Below are 21,688 nucleotides of genomic sequence, written 5' to 3'. Positions count from 1 at the left end.
GAGAAAATTCAGAAGTGTGAAAAATATTCCTTGACTTCCACCACCACCACCACCACCACCACCACCACCACCACCACCACCACAACAACACATTCAATAACAATATTCATCGTCTTACAATTTTTGTTTAATTTGTTTAGTGTTGGTCCGCCATGTTTTCATTACAATATATAATTCGGCTTGTCTATGATAGTGTGGCGTATCAACTTGTCTATTTATTCCATCTATCTATCTATCTACCTATCTATCAATATATCTATCCATTTAATTCATCACTCAATCTATCTTTCCATCCATCCACCCATCCATCTCCCAATCTATCCATCAATCTATATATCTATCTATTTATCCATCCATCTATCTACCAGTCAATCCATCTCCCCATCCACCCATCCATCTATCACCAATAAATCACACAGTATCCTCTCCCCACAGCCACCCCATCACTCACAAGCGCCCCATTCCATTACATACATTTTTTCTCCTCTCCTTCCTTCCCATTCAGTCGTGACGCTCTGTCCCACCTCAAGAGGCCCACACATTTCATCCTTTGGTTACATAAGGGTGCTTCCATTTCTCCCTCCACAAGTATGAGAGGATTAAATATATGAATTAATGATACGATTCCATTAATATCACAAATAATACTCGTACATGACGTTGATAAATATATACAACTACAGGTATATTCTGAAATAAATTGATATTGGGTTTAAAGACAGACAGATACAGACTGACAGAAACGTAAATCTAGATAATGAATGAAATTAATAAATAAATAGAAGTAGAGCAGGAAATACATTGATAAAGGACCTAAAGACAGACAGACAGACAGACAGACAGACAGACAGACAAACATACATTATTTCTTATATTCCCTTTGAAATCATGTGAACCTCCAACAAATTTGAAATCACAAATGTAACTAAAAATAATTAAATAAATATACACACTGAACATTCTCTCACTCACCCTGGACCAACACTCTCTTCCTGTGCTTATCTGTGTTCTCTCTAGTTTTTGTCACCACCACCACCACCACCACCACCACCACCACCACCACCACCACCACCATCACCACCACCATTATCACATCACAGTTTTTCTAATTCATATCACGAACTTAATCACCAGTAGCAGTCCATATTCTCTCTCTCTCTCTCTCTCTCTCTCTCTCTCTCTCTCTCTCTCTCTCTCTCTCTCTCTCTCTCTCTCTCAACTAGTTTGAGATAAGCGCTATCAGCTAAGACCACCTGCTTTGTGGGAACGGGAGGAGGAGGAGGAGGAGGAGGAGGAGGAGGAGGAGGAGGAGGTGGAGGTGGAGGTGGAGGTGGAGGAGGAGGAGGAGGAGGAGCTAGTTTTATTGGAAAATAAATAAATTCATAAATTTAAGTCGCGAATCTGGATCGAGGAGAAACTGGGACTGGAAGAAGAAGAAGAAGAAGAAGAAGAAGAAGAAGAAGAAGAAGAAGAAGAAGAAGAAGAAGAAGAAGAAGAAGAAAAATAAGAAGAAGAAAAGGACAAGATAACGCAAACATCAAACCAGGTAACATTTCAAGGAAGAATAATCTCTCTCTCTCTCTCTCTCTCTCTCTCTCTCTCTCTCTCTCTCTCTCTCTCTCTCTCTCTCTCTCTCTCTCTCTCCACTTTTCTCAAACTGTGAATGGTCTAGAGACAAACAAAGAAGTAACAACAAAAATATATAAAAAAAAAAAAATTGAAATATAAAAGGAAGGAAGGAAGGAAGGAAGGAAGAAAAGGGAAGAACATACTAAGAGAATGAAATAAGATGAAAAGGAAAGAAGATTTGAAAAAAAAGATAAAAACAGGGGGAAATGAAAAGAGGAAATGAACGCACATTACAAAGAGAGGTGGAGGAAGAGTGGAGAGGATAAAGAGTGGAGGGAGAGAATGAATAACAAAGTGGTAAAGGTGAGAGGAAGAGAGGGAGAGGGAAGAGAAGGGAGAGGAGGAGGAGGAGGAGGAGGAGGAGGAGGAGGAGGAGGAGGAGGAGGAGGAGGAAGTGACACGTGGTATGAATAGAGAGAGAGAGAGAGAGAGAGAGAGAGAGAGAGAGAGAGAGAGAGAGAGAGAGAGAGAGAGAGAGAGAGAGAGAGAGAGAGAGAGAGAGAGAGAGAGAGAGAGAGAGAGAGTAAAAACAGGTAGGGGAAGAAGAAAGGAAAGTCTGAAGAAGAGACGAGGTAAAAAAGATAAATAAATAAGTGAAAGAAAAACACCCAAGGGGAGAGAGAGGCAAGGAAGTGAAAATGAAGGGAGAAGAGAAGAAAGAAGGAATGGGGAGGGGAAGAGGAAGGGGAAGGAGAAGATAAGTCACCTAACACACCCATACTAAGAATAACTGTCGACACATATTCGTCTATGTGTGTGTGTGTGTGTGTGTGTGTGTGTGTGTGTGTGTGTGTGTGTGTGTGTGTGTGTGTGTACTCAGGTCATTTGCGTGCGTTTTCTCGAGGTGCTCCACACACACACACACATACACACACATACATACAGACTTTAAAAAAAAAAATACCCTTCACAAAACACAGACAGGAAGAAATTAACACCTTTCCATGCAGGAGAGTGAATACTGGGAAGAGGAAGGAATGAAGCGAGGCAGTTGTGTATGAAATGATCAACGCGTGACTGAAAACCTGTGAAGGAAAACGGGTGTGTGGACTGCTGAAAACATGGAGAGTTAGAACTTTTTTGTTCGTGAACTGAACCTAACTGAACCGACCTATAGGAGGAGCTACCATTACTACTACTACTACTTCTACTATTACTACAGATGGACAGACACAGATAAACATAGATAATTTACTAACCATATAACACACTAGCCACATCTCAGACATCGATGTTATCAGCCTCATCAGTCAATGGAGGGCAACTGCATTTATTATAGAAAAAAAATACTCCCTTGATGGACACACTGACACACTAACCTTGCCAGACAAACTAGTGACTGACGATGATGATGATGATGATGATGATGGTAGTGGTGGTGGCGGTGGTAATCTAATAAACTCATTTCGCTAGGAGTCATAAGCAGCTTAACACCAAAACAATTAACAGGGAGACATGATCAAAAACAAATTCCAGTTAATACAATAAATATAAATAAGTAAATAGAATGAAAGTAAGTGAATTGACCTAAAACTTATTACTGCACTGAATTACTGACTGAGTGACTGACTGAATGGATAAATAAATAAGTGACCGAGTGACTAGGACGAAAAAAAAAAAACTGAACTGACTGGATATCTGAACGACTAATTTAATAACTGGCTTACTGACTCCACGACTCTCTTATCCTACAGACAGACTGACTGACTGAACCAATCCTTATCTTACTGAAATGTAATCCTAGTGACTACCTGACTGTCTGAAATGAATAACTGACCCCAATACTATCCTACCTTGCCTTGATGATTGAATCCTGCACACACAAACACACACACACACGCGCGCGTTAACCAGATAGAAGCGAATTCCTGGCGATAAAAGAGATAGGGAAGCAGGGCGTGATTATTTGGAATGTTATCGCGAAAGCTTGACTCACCACACCTTCCACTGCTGCTCTGCGAGGCTTGTGGGAGGGCGAGAGGAATGTCGGAGGAGGAAAGCTTAGAATGTGGGTGTGAAGAGACTGTGATGATAGTAATGAAGAGAAGTGTAGAATATTAAAGGTTAAATGGATGTAAGGAGGAGGAAAGGCAAGTGAATGAATGAACGAATGAGTGAAGATACGTTAAGTTGATGAATGGATAATTGGGAAACGATAAAAATGGATGAAAGAAAATGAATCATGAATGCAGTATAGATGACACTACTACTACTACTACTACTACTACTACTACTACTACTACTACTACTACTAATCCACGTGCTGCAGTATACAATTGGCGTTAAGGTCACATCTACACCATATTCCCCACCGTCACGTCTCTTCAGGAGCCCCGCAGCGCCCACCGCTTACCTCCCTGCCTCAGTATCACCGCCACTTACTCGTTTACCAGAATCGTCCAGCCACAGAAGCGCCCTTTGCCCCGCGCTACAAAGTTGTGGGCCAATTTTTACCCGTGACTTTGTTTTTTTGCTCCAGTGACCTCGATATTCTCAATGGCAAATCATTCGTGTTGGAAATGTAGTCGTTGATTGGCGTAACTTTTCCTGTCTTTTATTTTTTTTTTTTTTTGGGGGGGAGGAGGGGGAGGGGAGTTGGAATTATTCATTTATTTATTTCCGCTATTTCGTGTTTGTAGTTCAGTTGTTCATTGTCGAAACCTTACCTATTATTTTTTCTACTGATCAAAACATCCTTTTCTCAGTATGACCATCATCTTTCGATCCTAACATTCCATATAATTTCCGTACACTACATCTATTCATTCATTCATCTTTTATTGTATATATATATATTCATCATTACAGTTTTGAGGGGAGCTTTCTGTTAAATGTTCAAGTGAAAAGCATATTATACTATAGATGATAAAAATTATAGTGTTTATTTTTTTTATTATTTTTTTAATGCAATGAAATGGAGGGAACATTTAATTGTATGTGAATATATTGAATTTATTACTTATTTCTTTCCCTAACCTTGAGACAGCAGTAGCTAGCTGCTAGTATTAAAGGTACTAATGATTCATCATCTGCCTAAGAAAGACTAACTAATTAGTCATTTAATTGACTAACCTATGATCCACTTTACTAATGTGGTTAGTAGAAGCAGTGAACAGTACGAAGGCATTAGTCAGATATATTTGAGTAAGACCATACTCAGGTTGAGTGCTCAGTTAGTCACAAATTGACTAACATTATGTTTGTCACTGTAACTAATGCTGCCACTCGTTCTAGACCTCATGGGTTTTACTAAGAAAAGTTAGTCAGCACGACTAACTTTGGTTTTGTGTGGCGTGATCCGTTACGTTAAGTCTCCCATCAACAACAACAACAAATCCAAACCACAAGTGCCGAAGTGACGTGCCTCAAACCAACACACTCAGATTATGAAGGAAAACATAAGCGGTTCCTGTGTGTGTAGTGGAAGCAGGAGACAACACGAAGCTGGCAGAAAAGGCGCACTGACTCACTGACTGACTCATTCACTGCCTAACTTTTAAATACTGATGTGATTCTGTGACTGTGGCTAGCCTGGAGGAGGAGGAGGAGGAGGAAGGGAGGGTATGATGACGAGAACAGCTATTAATGATATTTTGACGCCTCAAGAATTAGGTCATTATGTGTCATCACCGACAAGAAGAAGAAGAAGAAGAAGAAAGGAGACATGCAGGCGCCGAAGGTTTACTAACAATCCTGAGGTGAAGCGGAAGGAAGGCATTTGTCACCACCCCAAAATCCGACTATGTGAATCTTGCTCTTGCACTGAACACCGACACTAGAAGGGAACCAAAATCTACAACATATTAAACTCACACAACCTTGAACTAACTTATTTCCTAACGCCCCTTCTTCCTCTTCTCTTCTCCCTCCCACACACACAGGCCATCTTTCACCTGTCGTGGCTGCCATTAACTCTCCCACGCAACCTGGTCTCTACAAGCAGGTAACGCCCCTACACTAGAAAACTCATTCGTCCTTGTGTGGCTAAACGCTTGATACACAAATGCTATTGCTATATTTGCTAGAGTGAGTGCAGTATGCAAATAACTCACATATTCTTGCAATATTCTAATATTTTCCTTGCGCTCTTGCATCCCAGTCGCTTTCGTAAACTGGACCAAGTTGTGAAGCCGCGCCATTCAACGTCTCATCTTGACTGGGACTTGCGCTGCGTGAGGACCCAAGGACACGAGGCAAGCTGGCCACACAACACTCCCAAGTCCTTATTCATTTACCGACCGACCAGCAGGGACGATGTAAACAAGAGGCTCCACTTGCACGTTTTCTGTTCAAGACTGCCGCGGTGTGCCAAAGAATAGCTGGGCGCTCTGAGGCCAGTTTCTGAGCGTCTGATTTGTGATACTTTTAACAGACTTTAGTGGAAATTACTGGAGTTTTTAAGAGGGTTTTGCAGTAATATAAGGGTCATAATTTGATGTCCATTATCTCTTAAGTCAATGTTCTCTAGTACACATAATCTTTCACACAGATATATTATTTTGATTATTTATTTATTTTATTTTATTTATTTATTTATTTATTTATTTATTTACTTATTTATTTTTTGCTTCTGGATGAAAATTCTTCTCCATAATCACCTACAGCATTAGTGGTACTCCTCTTCTCGTATCATAGTTTGTTACATAGTTCTACAGTTGAGGCGGGACGGAATTACACTACTAGTCTTTCTTTTATGAATACCAGTGCAATCCTTCATTCATCCAGTCAAGACAAGATGAAATTAAACTCTCATTCTTTCTTTTATGTGCACCTAACTAATCTCTTATTTATCTGTACATTTTATTTATTTATTTTATTTTTTTATTTTTTTTTTTTTATTTTTTTTTTTGCAGTGTCCTGAATGTCAGCGAAGGACGTCCACAACACTAAGTGGGTAATAACACTCAGCTGATCTCTCGTGTAAATTTTGGTCAGTCCAACACACACACAAAAAAAAAAAAAATAAGAACAGGAATGTCTAGCCTCGACTCTTGCCAAGTGAGTGTTATGCGCCGCCGTTGTCACTCCTCTTCCCTCTCCCAGATGTTGCCTGTATACAAAAGCCTCGTCTGTGCGTGTATGGAGTTTCTCGTATATGCACACTCCCAAAACACTTGTAAACACGCCGGACTCATATTCTTCTCACTGTTTCATTTCTTTCATCTCAGTCTTCAATTTCACGCAGCTACCTCGGGCTTGTGTATGGAAGTGTAAGACGTGCTGCCCTCCATACACACGACGCAGGATACGCCCAATAAAAGTTTACGACCTGATAACAAGAAACAGCGCGCTGATAATGCGATTGTAAATACTTGGCATGAAATCAAGGCGTGGGAACTGAAGTGTCTGATATTTTTTTTGTTGAAATAATGAAAATAAATATATGAATAAATAAATTAGATAGAATGAAACAGAAAGTACTCTACGTGCAATTCTATTCCGTTGAAAAGATTAAATAGTACCAAAGGAAGAGAAAAATATTGTATATATACTAATGGAACCCCGTTGAAAAAGAAATTATACAAAAAAAAAGAAAACCGTGATGAGAAAATAAATAAATAAATAAATAACGTACATGTAGTAATGTTGCGTTGAAAAAAAAGTGAGGAAAATAAAATAAACATAAAAACAAATTAATACTATACGTGGAAATGCTTCGTAGGGAAAAAAAAAATCCCCATGTTTTTCTTTCCCTGCGAAATTAACTTACAGAAAAAAAGTATAAACAATTTTTTTCCATCCAAAGTTTTTTTTTTTGCCTTTCACATGTGTTAAATACAGAAAAAAACTCACCCTCTCTCTCTCTCTCTCTCTCTCTCTCTCTCTCTCTCTCTCTCTCTCTCTCTCTCTCTCTCTTATACACACTGCATCGCCCCCGCACAGTGTACCCAAACGTCCCTTAGCGACCCCCTCAACCCCCAGCGCCCCCCTCACCACCTTCCCACTGCAGTAATGTTCCAAGGGTGCAGGGCGCGTGGCGAGCATCAGGGTGTGGGATGAGCTGCCAGTGTAATGTAGTGTAGTGTACCTGTGTGATGCAGTGTACCTGTGTGCCTTGGAAATATAAGCTTTAGGAAAATATAGACTCGGAAATGCAAGGTTGACAAAGTACAGACTCGTAAAATATGTTTCATAAATATACGTTTCGATTCATAGGCTCAGCAAGGGCCAAGAAATACGGATCCATAAAATACGAACTGAAAAAAACAGAAATACAGATTCAAAACTGCACGCCAAGACATCACAGGCGGTGGGCAGCCAAGACTCGATCCCTCCCCCACCTATCCACCACCCACCCACCAGCCCACTCCCCTCACCCACCAGCCCACCAGGGAACCCACAACACGCTGTCTCTATGAACACCACCTGACGGCCCAATAAAGGAGTGTAATAGCCTATGGAACGTGGACGACCGCTCTCTCTCTCTCTCTCTCTCTCTCTCTCTCTCTCTCTCTCTCTCTCTCTCTCTCTCTCTCTCTCTCTGCATTATATACACGGGCGCACAAACTTCGTGTTACTTTTAAAAATACAGGAAACTGCTTAACACAACTGACAGAGAGAGAGAGAGAGAGAGAGAGAGAGAGAGAGAGAGAGAGAGAGAGAGAGAGAGAGAGAGAGAGAGAGAGAGAGAGAGAGAGAGAGAGAGAGAGAGTCCACGTTCTATAGACAGTCAAATAAACACTCAACCGATCAGTCAGTCAGTCAGTCAGTCAGTCAGCCAACCAGCCAGTCAGTCAATCAGCCAGTCAGCCATTTATCCACCCATCCATCAAGCCAAACATCCATCCATTCATCCACCCATGAAGCAAGCCACCCATCCAAACATTCATCCATCTATCCAGCCAGCCAGCCAGCCAGCCAGTCAGTCAGCCAGTCAGTCAGTTAGCCTCGCAGACAGACAAACACACGTGTCCTCTTTTCCTCTTGCTCACACACGCGTGCCCAAGAGGCTTAACCCGCCGATCAATCTCTTACAGTGCAAACTCCTCTTCAGTTCCCCTCTTTCCTTCCTTCCCCTTCCCCCTTTCCTTCTTTTTTCCTCTTTCTTCCTTCTCTCCCTCGCTCCTCACCCATCCTTTTCAATTCTCATGTTCGCCTCTTCATTTGAGAGTAACTGCGCAAATACGTAGATGGAGAAGAGAGAGAGAGAGAGAGAGAGAGAGAGAGAGAGAGAGAGAGAGAGAGAGAGAGAGAGAGAGAGAGAGAGAGAGAGAATGTAATCGATATCTGAATGCATCTGACGGCTCGGCATAACAATATATAGAGATTTAATTAGTGTTCAATGTTTGTTTATTTCCGTGTCATGCTTGTCCTTTGTCTAGCCTCTCTCTCTCTCTCTCTCTCTCTCTCTCTCTCTCTCTCTCTCTCTCTCTCTCTCTCTCTCTCTCTCTCTCTGTGTCATGTAGATATTTTATTTTTGTGTGTTTTTTTCTCTCTCTCTCTTTAATTTATTCCTTCATCTATTAGTGTGTGTGTGTGTGTGTGTGTGTGTGTGTGTGTGTGTGTGTGTGTGTGTGTGTGTGTGTGTGTGTGTGTGTGTGTGTGTGTGTGTGTGTGTGTGTGTGCAATATTGACTGCAGGCTGCTATTGGGTTTTCCTCTCCACCCTCTGTCTGTCTGTCTGTCTGCCTGCCTGTCTGGGGTGTGGCTCGCCGTCCCCTGTGCCCTTCCTCCCCTACTACCGCATCTCTCTCTCTCTCTCTCTCTCTCTCTCTCTCTCTCTCTCTCTCTCTCTCTCTCTCTCTCTCTCTAATACATCCCTCAGTTGACAGTATCATTTCCTTCACTTTGTTATTCTCTCTCTCTCTCTCTCTCTCTCTCTCTCTCTCTCTCTCTCTCTCTCTCTCTCTCTCTCTCTCTCTCTCTCTCTCTCTTAAACCCTCAACTTTAACCAGCCGACTAAGTACCCCCTCCCTTCCTTCCTCCCTCCATTCCTCCCTCCTTCCCTCCCGCCCGCCATCCCAACAACCCTCAGTCTCTCCCTGTTTCTGGGTGGTGCCTGGGACATGCGTGGACACCTGCACTTCTGCACACCCACCCACCAACACCCAGCACTCCCACGGATGCAGCAACACATCGATAACTTTTTTTTTTTTCCATTAATATACTGTACACTTGTATGTTCAGACTTTTCCACTCTCTCTCTCTCTCTCTCTCTCTCTCTCTCTCTCTCTCTCTCTCTCTCTCTCTCTGGATGACTTTATCCTGTTATTAATACGTAGCAACGTTTATTTTTCCCAGTAATGTTTTTTTTTCTCTTCCTTTCTTTGTTTGGTAACGTTTCATTGTTTTTAGTCAACAGGAAGGGAAGAGAGAGTGAGAGAGAGAGAGAGAGAGAGAGAGAGAGAGAGAGAGAGAGAGAGAGAGAGAGAGAGAGAGAGAGAGAGCAGTATCACTCGTCATGTGTTGCCATCTTCTCAGTTCTCCCTCCCTCCCTCCCTTCCTTCCTTCCTTCCTTCCTTCCTTCCTCCCTTCCTTCCTTCCTTCCTTCTCTCTTTCCCTCCGTTCATTCACTCATTCCATCTTCTCTCTCATTAAACATGAACATTATAATTAAGACTTTTTTTCTTTTCATTTTTTTTTTTTTTACCTCTCCTCTTCTTCCTTTTCTCCTCCTCTTCTTCCTCTTCCTCTGTGTCGTCATGTTGTTACGATCTTCCTCTTCCTTCTCCTCCTCTTCTTCTTCTTCCTCCTCTCCTTCTGCATGCCTCGGCTGCCACACCCATTTATTGCACTCTCCTCCTCCTCCTCCTCCTCCCTTCCTCCTCCTCCTCTCTTCTGTTTCTGCATCGTCACCTTTCATTTTTTTGCTCTCTCTCTCTCTCTCTCTCTCTCTCTCTCTCTCTCTCTCTCTCTCTCTCTCTCTCTCATCCTTCAATCCACCAAACCTCACTACTTAGCCACTCTCTTCCTCTCCCTTCCTCTCTCCCTGTCTCCATGTCCCTCCCTCCATCTCTCCCCTCTCCCTCTCCCTCTACTTTTTGTATACCGAGAGAGGGAGAGTGAGTGAGAGATGACTGCGCCCTCTTCGTTTCTCCTCTCTTCTTCTTCCTCTTCTTCCTCTTTCCTTCTCATTCTCTCCCTCTTCTTTTTTTAATATTTCTATGTATTTCATTTCTCCTCTTCCCTCTCTCTTTCTTTTTTCCTTTGTCGGTTCAGCTTCGTGATTTACTAATGAGAGAGAGAGAGAGAGAGAGAGAGAGAGAGAGAGAGAGAGAGAGAGAGAGAGAGAGAGAGAGAGAGAGATTTACATAGCTTTATCCTGTTTCGTAACTCTCTCTCTCTCTCTCTCTCTCTCTCTCTCTCTCTCTCTCTCTCTCTCTCTCTCTCTCTCTCTCTCTCTCTCTCTCTCTCTCTCTCTCTCTCTCTCTCTCTCTCTCTCCCTTCCTGTCCTATCACCTCTACTCCATTCCCTCCTTCCTCCCCTCCCTTCTCTCCCCCTTCCCTCTTCACCCCTCCATTCCTCTCCTCCACCCCTCCCTTTTTTCTAACTGGCGGGCGCAGCAGCATCTTACCTGTTGCTTAATTTGATATAAGACCCTTTATATGTGTGTGTGTGTGTGTGTGTGTGTGTGTGTGTGTGTGTGTGTGTGTGTGTGTGTGTGTGTGTGTGTGTGTAAATTCCTCAGTCCGTCTCTCCTTCCCTTCTCTTTCCTTCTCTTCCTCTCTTCCTTCCCTCCCTTCTTTCATCTATCTCTCAGTGTTCCTCCTTCCTGTCTTCCTCCCTACCTTATCTCTCCTCCTTCCTTCCCTCCTCCTTATCCTCTTCTCATCTTTCGCTCTCACTTCCACTGTCATCTCCTTTCTACGCCTCCCTTACTCTCTCTCTCTCTCTCTCTCTCTCTCTCTCTCTCTCTCTCTCTCTCTCTCTCTCTCTCTCTCTCTCTCTCTCTCTCTCTCTCATTCCTCTCCTCCACATTCCGTTCTTTCTTCACTGACTTATCTTCCCAATTAATTAAAAGAAATCATTATGGTATTTTTCAGCAATCCTTTATTTTCTTTATTGTTATGTGATGTGTTCTTGTTTTCCTCCTCCTCCTCCTCCTCGTCATTTCCTCTTTTTTTTACCTGTCTGTCCTCCTCTCCTTCCTCTTTTTTTTTTCTCCCTCTCTCCTTTCTTCAAGTTGTCAACCTGTCATTAGCTAGCCACCTGCTTCTCATTAATTAGTTCACTTATTTCACTTCTTACCTGAATTGCATTTTTCTCTCTCCCTCCTTCATTCCTTTTCCTCCGTTCCCCTCCTGCCCCCTGCAGAGCTCCTCCCTTCCTCCATCCGTCCTTTTCTCCCTCCTTTCTTCCAGGTTTTCCCTCCCTCCTACCCGTCTCTTCTCACCCGTTACCTCGCCTTTCACTCTTTCCCTTCCTTTCACGTAGCTAACTTCCCTCTCCCTCCTTCCTTTCCCCTCCCATTCTTTTTTCCTCCTCCCTCCTTCCTTTTTCTGTTCCTCTCAATCCTTTTCCCCCAACGTAAGTATCTTCCCTCTCCGTTCATCCTTTACCTCCACATTCTTTTTCTTTCTCTCTCTCTCTCTTTCCTTGCCTGTCTTTCATCCCCTTTCCTCGCCCAGCTTCCCTTCTGTGAGTCTATCGAGGCATGGCGGCGGAGCAACACGTAAGACACACAGCAGGGCTAGAAATACACTGCAGTCCCTTGGTGGGTGGACAGGAGATGGAGTGACATGGGATAGACGAGCACCAGACAGCAGTGAAGGAAAGGGTTATAGTTTGCTAATGCTAATGATGATAGTGGTGATGATGAATGAGATGAGAGAGCAGTTAGGTGTGAGTATATTGGTAAAGCAAATACTAAGCTTAAGAAAGGATAAATAGAAGCAGGCTAGGGAAGAGGAATGGATTTGTAAGTAGTGAATATAATCAACACTCAGTTTGCTGCCTTCTCTGCAAAACTATTAAAGATAAATGTGAAAATTAATAAACAAAATAAATAATGAATAGATACACGTTTAGTCTCCACTGCTTTATAGAAAAACCTAACAATCTTGATGACCTGTCAAGATTAGCTGCCAAAAGACCCGAAGTGACGTACAACTGAACACTTAGGAACAATAATCTAGCAAACGAAACTCAAACAACTACATCGAAGGCTTCTGGTGAGTCTGAGGCAACAACAAACCTTCAATAACCTTCCCCATGAAAGAAAATAACCATGAATCAGTTATGAGAGCCTGAGGATTGCCTGTGAGCCGATCTTTGCACAATAGACTGCCAATCAGATATAATACGGGGATAAGATACACGCTGAGGAGACTCCCTACTGACGACACACTGAAAGGCATTGAATGGTTGGGATGTCAAGGAAGTGGTTCGTGCGTCTGAGAGATTAGAGGTATCAGTCTCTTCAGGGACGAGGTGAATGTGAAAGCAAAGTTACAGCATGAAGGAATGGGGACCAGGAAAGGGTGCTGGCATTAGATACAGCTTTTTGATTGGTTGATAAATGAATAGATTGATGGATAGATAGATAAATGGATAGATAGACACGTAGGAACATAGATAGGTAGTAGATATGTAGATAGACAGAATGATTAAATGACAGAAAGTGAAAGACAAGAAATATAAAACAGAACGATGGATAGACAGATAAATAGATACATTACAAAACAAGCACAACAGAAAGTAAAATAGAAAAAAAAAAAAAAAAACAGGCGTGAATCTGTCCCCAAATAATCAACAAACAAAACAAATAAGTCACACACATACACACACACACACACACACACACACACACACACACACACACACACACACACACACACACACACCACCACCACCACCACCACCACCACCTCTACATTTCACACGTCCGCGGTTCACACCAACACTCGTAATCCCAACAATCCATTACCCAGGGCCCCAAGAACTCCATGACCGCTCTCTCTCTCTCTCTCTCTCTCTCTCTCTCTCTCTCTCTCTCTCTCTCTCTCTGCAACCGTCTCTCCCTCGCTGCCTGCGTTTCTATTCTTCCCTTCAATCTTTCTCCCAGCCTCCCTCCCAACTACCCTTCCTTCACTTACTCTTATTATCCTTCTTACTTCTCCTTCTTCCCTCCTTCACTCTTGTTACTCTTATTATTCCCTCTTTCCCTCTCTCACTCCTTATTACTCATTTTTCTTTCCCTCCTTTCCTTCCTCACTCATTCTTGTTACCCTTGCTTTCTCTCCCCACTACACACACACACACACACACACACACACACACACACACACACACACACACACACACACACACACAGCGAGTATGAAATCTCCAGCTGGTGCAGTGCTGGAGGTTTTGCGATGCGGGTCTGAGGTGTGCTGAAGGCCGCCATCTTTTATCCTGGAGGAGGAGGAGGAGGAGGAGGAGGAGGAGGAGGAGGAGGAGGAGGAGGAGGAGGAGGAGGAGGGTCTTGCTCTTCTCTCAGACAGCAACCTCCTCCTCCTCCACCTCCTTTTTAATGCTAAGGGTTTGTGGGAGAAGGATTTAATTTCGCCGTCTCTCTCTCTCTCTCTCTCTCTCTCTCTCTCTCTCTCTGTCTGTCTGTCTGTCTGGCATGGCAGTGCTCACATTTCGGAGGAGTAGAGACGAGAGGAAAGATTAGAGGAGAGAGAAGAGAGATTAGAGAAGAAAGGAGAAGAGAGGAAGAGAGAAGAGAGAAGGATGAGGGAGCAAGGGAATAGAACAAGGAGGTGAAGCGAGGAGAAGCAATGGACAGAAGAAGGAGGAGGAGGAGGAGGAGGAGGAGGAGGAGGAGGAGGAGGAGGAGGAGGTGAAGGCAACGCATCATTTCTCACATTATCCCATAACGATTTCCTCCAATCATGAGTGAGGAGCTGAAACGATTAGCCAATCAGCGACGACTTAGCATCTTTATTGAGCCAACACAATCCCTCGTGGCGGAGCTCCAATATCCACTCCACTTTCTCCACTAATTGACTCACTCCACAATTCTGATCTCTTCCCTTCCTTGACTTCTGAATCCAAAGCCATTTTTAATCCACATCATCCACATTATTTGTATCCACACTCATATTTATCCTATCCACTCCACGTCCTCCGTTGTCTGACTCCACAATCCGCATCCCAATACTTGACTTCCGAACCCCAATCCACTTTACTCCACATTATTTGTATCCACACTCACAATTACTACTCACATTCTTTTATGATCCATGTCCTTTCCTCCACTCCACTTTCCAGTCCATATGATCCATCCACATGTCTACAATCCACATAATTCCACACTTATCACACTTAGATTCTTCCGTTACCCACATTTTTCCTTGTTGCACGTGTCATTTCAAACCCAGTCAACGTTATCCACATCAGTTTACTCCACTAAGTATATAAGAGGGATAATGAGCAAGGGTAACAAAATTTCTATATAAATAAAGCCCAAAGGATTAATCGAAACTAACATTAACTCTTCATTCACATTCCAAACTTGTTCACTGCACACCTTTAAGCTCCACACACACACACATACACACACACACGTCAGCATGCTCCGCACCCCCACTCCTTATCCACCTTTCAAGCTACCTGGTCCACACCTGTGCCTGTGGTTGCATCAGCTTCAAGGTCACACACTCTAGCCAAAAAAGTCACCAGATTTGGATGAATTTTCACGAGTCGCACTCCACGACGTTACGACACCGGCTGATTTTCCAGTCATTAAACGCATTTCTCTAGCACACAAAACAGCTCAGATAATACTAATGCGTGTACATTTTGCGTACCTGCGCTGGAGTAACGGCAGGTGTGTGGCAACGTTGTGTAAAAGAAGAACAAGAACAGGAACAAGAAGAACAAGAAAAATAAGAAACAAGAATACGAACAACAACAACAAAAACAACAACAAACTGGATACGACTCTACATTCAACCATCATTCAACGCCTCTAGAGAACGCACAAGTACATCATAAGGTAAACGGAAGAAAGGAAAGAAAAAAAAATGAAGAGGGAGAAAGATGGACGAGACGAACCGCCGGAGGACAACGCAAATACATTCTTCCAAAAATGAAAAAAGGGAAGGCGCGAATGGAGGAGAGAAAACACAATAGCCTCTTCACCTGTTGCTTGATCTATATTCCGCCACACCTGAGAGGCATTCAATCACAAGTAAAGAGTAGCATCAGGTGACACAGGAATGCTTGATAAACCTTTCCATCTCGCTCCGGGCAAGCTTAACAGAATGAATGAGATTTCCAACGAACGTGTGTATGTGTGTGTCTGCGTGTGTGTGTGTCCATCCTCTCTCTCTCTCCCTCTCTCTCAGTATACTTCGTGAATATCATAAAAACATCCATCGTGTCTGCGTGGGAAGTTTCGAGGGAAGAGACAAAAATGCGCATACAGTGGGAAGGAAAGAGGAAGAGAGAGAGGATGAAGAGAGATGGTGGGGAGAGAGAGAGTGGGATAAAAGAGTGGACAAGGATGAAGAGAAGCAAAGGGAGAGGAAGTGTGGTAGGAATGGATTGGAGAGGAAAGGAGAGGAGGGGCTGGAAGAGGAACGGAGAGGAAATAAAGGAAGAAAAGAGGGGGTTAAATGGAAAAGGGAAAGGAAAAGAGGAAATATGGCAAAGAACGATAGAAAAACGTGAATAAAAGAGGGAGAAAGAAAGGAAGAGAAAAATACGCCAAAGAAATGCAAGAAAAAGATAACCACTAAGAAAACGAGAGAGAGAGAGAGAGAGAGAGAGAGAGAGAGAGAGAGAGAGAGAGAGAGAGAGAGAGAGAGAGAGAGAGAGAGAGAGAGAGACAAAGAAAAGCAAGAAAATGGAAATAAATGAGGAAGGGAGAGAAGGAGGAGAAGGAGAAGGAAGAGGAGTAGGAGGAGGAAAAATGGCGAGGGTAGAGAGAAACGAGGCAGATTTGGAATAAGATGGTAATAAGGAAGAAAGAAAATGAGAAAGAAGACAAGAAAACAACAATGAAAGAATATTAGATACGAAAAGAAAGAGATTACAAAACAAAAAAAATAATAACAAGACAGGGAGAAAGAAGTAAATAGAAAACGAACACCAAGGAAGCAGAAAAACAAGGAAGAGAGAGAGAGAGAGAGAGAGAGAGAGAGAGAGAGAGAGAGAGAGAGAGAGAGAGAGAGAGAGAGAGAGAGAGAGAGAGAGAGAGAGAGAGAGAGAAATAAAAGCGAACAAAGAAACTGAAAGGAGACGAGAGCACAAAGAAGAGAGAGAGAGAGAAAGAGAGAAAGAAACAGCGAAAGAGAGAGAGAGAGAGACTGATGCCTGACACACACACACACATACGAGTACACACTAATGCAGAGAAAACGGACTGACGCAACTACATACAAGGCAAAGAAAAAGCGTGAATACAAAGCACTTTCTAAGCGTCAGTTCTAAAGACCAGGTGGGCGGCGGGTGATCCGGTTACCTGTTGCCAGCGATCAATGGGCCACGAACATATAATCCGTGATCGGTTGATGGCAGGCCAGCGTGAAAGAGTTAATCCTGTCACCCTGTTGCCGTGGAGGAGGAGGAGGAGGAGGAGGAGGAGGAGGAGGAGGAGGAGGGAAAAAATAGTAAAGAAAAAAAAACATCTTTTGGTTTTTATGAGGTTGTTTATTATAAGTTACACTAAAGCAAGAGAGATAAGATAGTAAAGGAGGAGGAGGAGGAGGAGGAGGAGGAGGAGGAGGAGGAGGAGGAGGAGGAGGAGGAGGAGGAGGAGGAGGAGGAATTTAAAAGGAAGGAAATTATAGTGTCAGAATATCCTCTTTGGTAAATCTAAACGTAATAATTATTAAAATAACTCCAATAATAACAATGAGAGAGAGAAAAAAAAGACAACTAAAGACGAAAAGACGAACAATGGTAATAATGAGAGGAAATGCACGGAAATGATAGCGACGAGGAGAAGGACAAGGAGGAAGATGCAGACAGTAAACAAACGTGACAATAATAGCGATCTGGAGGAGGAGGAGGAGGAGGAGGAGGAGGAGGAGGAGGAGGAGGAGGAGGAGGAGGAGGAGGCATGTAAAAGAACAGAACACAATGACAATGATGGAAAAAAGATAACTTGAATTGTATGAGATAAGGAAGATAAGTGAATTGTGAGGTGGTGGTGGTGGTGGTGGTGGTGGTGGTGGTGGTGATGATGATGATGATGATGATGATGATGTAATGATATAAAGTGATGCGTAAGATCCAACCAAGCTTACCTGTCAGCTGTGTGGCGTCAGTGTGACATAGCTGCAGCCCGCAACACTTCTCTCCCTCACCGGCCGCTGCAACACAAGGAACACTCATTGTAACACGGCACAACACTGCTCAATTGTAGCAACACAATAACATACTCATTGTAACACACACGGTACATCAGTCATATTCTAACACACGCTACAACACTCAAAGCTCCAACTGTGTGTGTGTGTGTGTGTGTGTGTGTGTGTGTGTGTGTGTGTGTGTGTGTGTGTGTGTGTGTGTTTTTTATTAGTGTGGGCAACCGCAAAATTATGATCACATTAAGACAACTTTACCACACCACCGGAAAACACACACACACACACACACACACACACACACACACACACACACACACACAATAGTAAGCCCGGCGAGGTAACACACAGGTGGCACGGGAGCTAATTAACAAAGGTAAACTCGCAACACGAAGGTGGAACAGAATAATTAACTAAGACGTTTTACGAGACTAACATTTGATCCTTCCTCTGCTCCTGTATTTTTCTTTCCTCCTCCTCCTCCTCCTTCTCCTCCTCTTCTTCCTCTTATTATTCCTCACGTACTAGGCTAATTGAAATACGTCGTTCTCTTGTTTCTTTTATTTCTCTGAACTGGAGGAGGAGGAGGAGGAGGAGGAGGAGGAGGAGGAGGAGGAGGAGGAGGAGGAGGAGGAGGAGGAGGAGGAGGAGGAGAAGGAGGAGGAGGAGGAGGAGGAGGAGGAAGTACACGGCGTCACTATTCATTATCATTTCGCTATCATGACTTGACTATCATTACCAGTACTACTCTCTCTCTCTCTCTCTCTCTCTCTCTCTCTCTTGACCACCACCACCACCACAATCACCACCATCATAAAGTTAACTTCTCCAAACGCATTGCTGCACATAACGCCAAAAATTTCTTCTGATAACTTTAAAAAATTCTTCGATAAGTCAAAGGATTAATTAGCACCAACCCCTCCTCCTCCTCCTCCTCCTCTTCCTCTTCCTGCCTTCATAACTTTACCTCCTCCCCCCCAGTCCCCACATTTACCGTCCTAACTTTCTCTTCTCTGCAATCCTCTTCCCCTGTCTTTTCTGGCTTCCAACTCTTCCTCCCTCCCTTTCTCCCTATTCTCCCTTTTACCCTCCGACTTTTCTCCTCTCCTTTCTCCTCACTGTGTTTCATCTCTCCCTACTTCTCCTTCTTTATCCTCCTACTTATTTCCTCTCCTTGATCTCTTTGCTGTTCTTTCCATGTCTCTGCGCTTCTATCCTCGTCTCTTCTTATTTCATTATCCTACCTATCTTTTCTTTCCTTATATGCACCTATTCTCTTTGCTTTCCTGTTTTTCCTTTCACCCTATCAAGTTTTTCCTCTCGTATCCCCGTCTCTTCTCCATCTGCTTCTTCCGCCTTCCGTTTTCTCTCTCTTCCCTTCACCACAACAGCGGCGTGAGGCAATCTAGTTAGGAAAGCAGTAATACCTTAACTTGGTTCAATTTCTCACTGCAACGGATGAATTAGGAGGAGTGGGTGAGTTTGTGAAAGTTGTGTTAGTGTTCTGAGATGAGTAAAATGTAAACGAGGATGTAGATTGAAGATATAAAAGGGATGTAAATAAAATACTCGTATTCTTTTTGGGGTTTAAATTTGCATTAAGTTTTATTAATTTTATATCTTTATTTATTTTTTTATTATTTTCGTCCAATTTTATGTAAAGGGGAGAGAGAAAAAAAATAGAAAAATATGTGAAAGGGGGAAAAAGGAATGTAAAAAATAAGTGAATCAATGGAAACGAGAGGGGAACAAAAAAAAAGAAGACAAGGAAAATTAAACGAAAAGAGAAAAAAATAAATACCATTGAAAAACAGGAACATTTCAAGGAATGACTGATAAAAACAAGATAAAAGATTTGTAAAGTATGCGTGGAGAGAGAGAGAGAGAGAGAGAGAGAGAGAGAGAGAGAGAGAGAGAGAGAGAGAGAGAGAGAGAGAGAGAGAGAGAGAGAGAGAGAGAGAGTGGATAAACAAAGGTAATAAGTGTCGTCTGACCTCTAATAACGGGAAAGGTCAAGCTAGGTCATCCTTCCCTTCCCCCACGTCCCTTGAGTCCCACCACCACCACCACCACCACCATTAATCATTACTGCCACCACCACAGCGTCGCAAACACTTCACCATCACTTCCATCAACACCACCACCATCACAACACCTTTGCCTTCGTTCACATCCTCTATTTTCCTTTTCTTTTTTTTTCTTTGATGTACACTGAAAAACAAATGGAAAGGGAGAAAGAAAGAAAAGAACGATAATTATCTCCGTCTTTCTTTCTCTCTCTTTTTCTTGTTATTATATTTTGTTTATCAATGCGCCTTTTTTTTGTCTCACCTGGCTCTCCCACCCCCCACCCCCTCCGCCAAAGGCCACACACACACACACACACACACAGAGGCCAAACCACGCCTTGATCCACCTTGGCCTTACCTACTGCTTAATAAGTTCCTGTGAGAGACTTTAAGATTACCTCTCTCTCTCTCTCTCTCTCTCTCTCTCTCTCTCTCTCTCTCTCTCTCTCTCTCTCTCTCTCTCTCTGGTCTTTTCTCATTTTTTCTTATTCACTCATTCACTCACAATATGAAAGAATGAATGAATGAAAAGCCAAAGGTGGACTTGACAGTGATGCACACAAGGCAGTGCAGAGTGGTGGTGGTAGTGGTGGTGGTGGTGGAAAGGAAAGTCCCCAGCGAGGCATGACCGCGGCCACCATCACACGAGGCACCTTCCTTTGACTACCAGGCGTCAGGAGAAGCTAAATAAAAATAGACACACGACATGAAGTTGCACGGCCCTCTTGGTGGTGCAGGTCATAATAGCATTGATAATAGCAGTGCAGCGAATAATGGCAGGAATAATAGTAGTGTTCCTGGATGGGCGCCTGCGTGCATGAAGGAGAGGTGAGTGGTGACAAGACATGCACGGTCTCACGTTACTGGACAGGTGAACGGGAACACCTGGCTGTGGTGGTGGTGGTGGTGAGGATGACGATGCAACACTGCTGTACAAAGGTTCGTGTTCTTAAGTGTTTCAGTAATAATCCCAAATAATCTCAGCAAACTGTAGTAGTGGAAATTACTGGATGTTTGAAGGGCGCTTTCATGATTCTAGTGAAAGTTTAACAAGGCTTCCGCATCATCAATCAGAGAAACACCTTTGAAAACCTGATTAATGATCCCTGTAGCCTTTAAGAGAAAATAACGTGCTTTAAGAATCCCAGCACCCCTGTAGTTCAAAAGTATGCAGGACAGAGGCAGGGGAAGGAGGCTCATGAGGGAGGACCTGGGTGGTGGTATCAGGGGCAGCTAAATTCTCTAACTCCACCTTGGCAAGTGGACGAGGTGGGGGAGGCAGTGTGAGGGACGGCCTAAGAAGGTGTAATGAAGTGGAAGGATTCAGCTGAAGGAGTCTATGAAGAAGGAAGGACAGCTGGGTGAAAGGATGTGTCAGGCCCAACGGGTGAGGGAGGTGAGAGGAAGAAAAATGGACTCCACACACACACACACACACACACACACACACACACACACACACACACACACACACACACACACACACACACACACACACATAAAGGGCACAAAAAAAAAGGGACCATTTGGGTTGACTGTGTGAAGATTCCGGTCTGTAGTTCTGTTATGTTTAACCTTTACTACACCAACACCACAACCACCACCAACATAGTGTCACCACCCAACCACACACCATCAGTCTTCATTCCTTCCTCAACCCACAATATTTACAACCCCCGACCTCACCCAACACCCCCACATCCTCTCTGTTCCCTGTGTGTGTGTGTGTGTGTGTGTGTGTGTGTGAGT

The 21,688-nt window shown here is 43.3% G+C and overlaps 1 protein-coding gene across 6 annotated transcripts in view; it reads right to left on the bottom strand.

Annotated features, from left to right (window-relative positions):
• Positions 1 to 21,688, bottom strand: part of LOC135110649 (protein kinase C and casein kinase substrate in neurons protein 2-like) — a 158,933-nt gene that overhangs the window by 32,469 nt on the left and 104,776 nt on the right. For all 6 annotated transcript variants that reach the window (XM_064023191.1, XM_064023189.1, XM_064023194.1 and 3 more), the window contains one exon: positions 17,811 to 17,876. The gene's annotated coding sequence lies outside the window, so the exon portion shown is untranslated. The remainder of the gene's footprint in view (positions 1 to 17,810; positions 17,877 to 21,688) is intronic.

The sequence above is a fragment of the Scylla paramamosain genome, chromosome 20, assembly GCF_035594125.1.
Source record: "Scylla paramamosain isolate STU-SP2022 chromosome 20, ASM3559412v1, whole genome shotgun sequence".
Classification (NCBI taxonomy): domain Eukaryota; kingdom Metazoa; phylum Arthropoda; class Malacostraca; order Decapoda; family Portunidae; genus Scylla; species Scylla paramamosain.
Note: the sequence above shows the minus strand (reverse complement) of the source record. Positions and strands in the feature narration are given on the sequence as shown.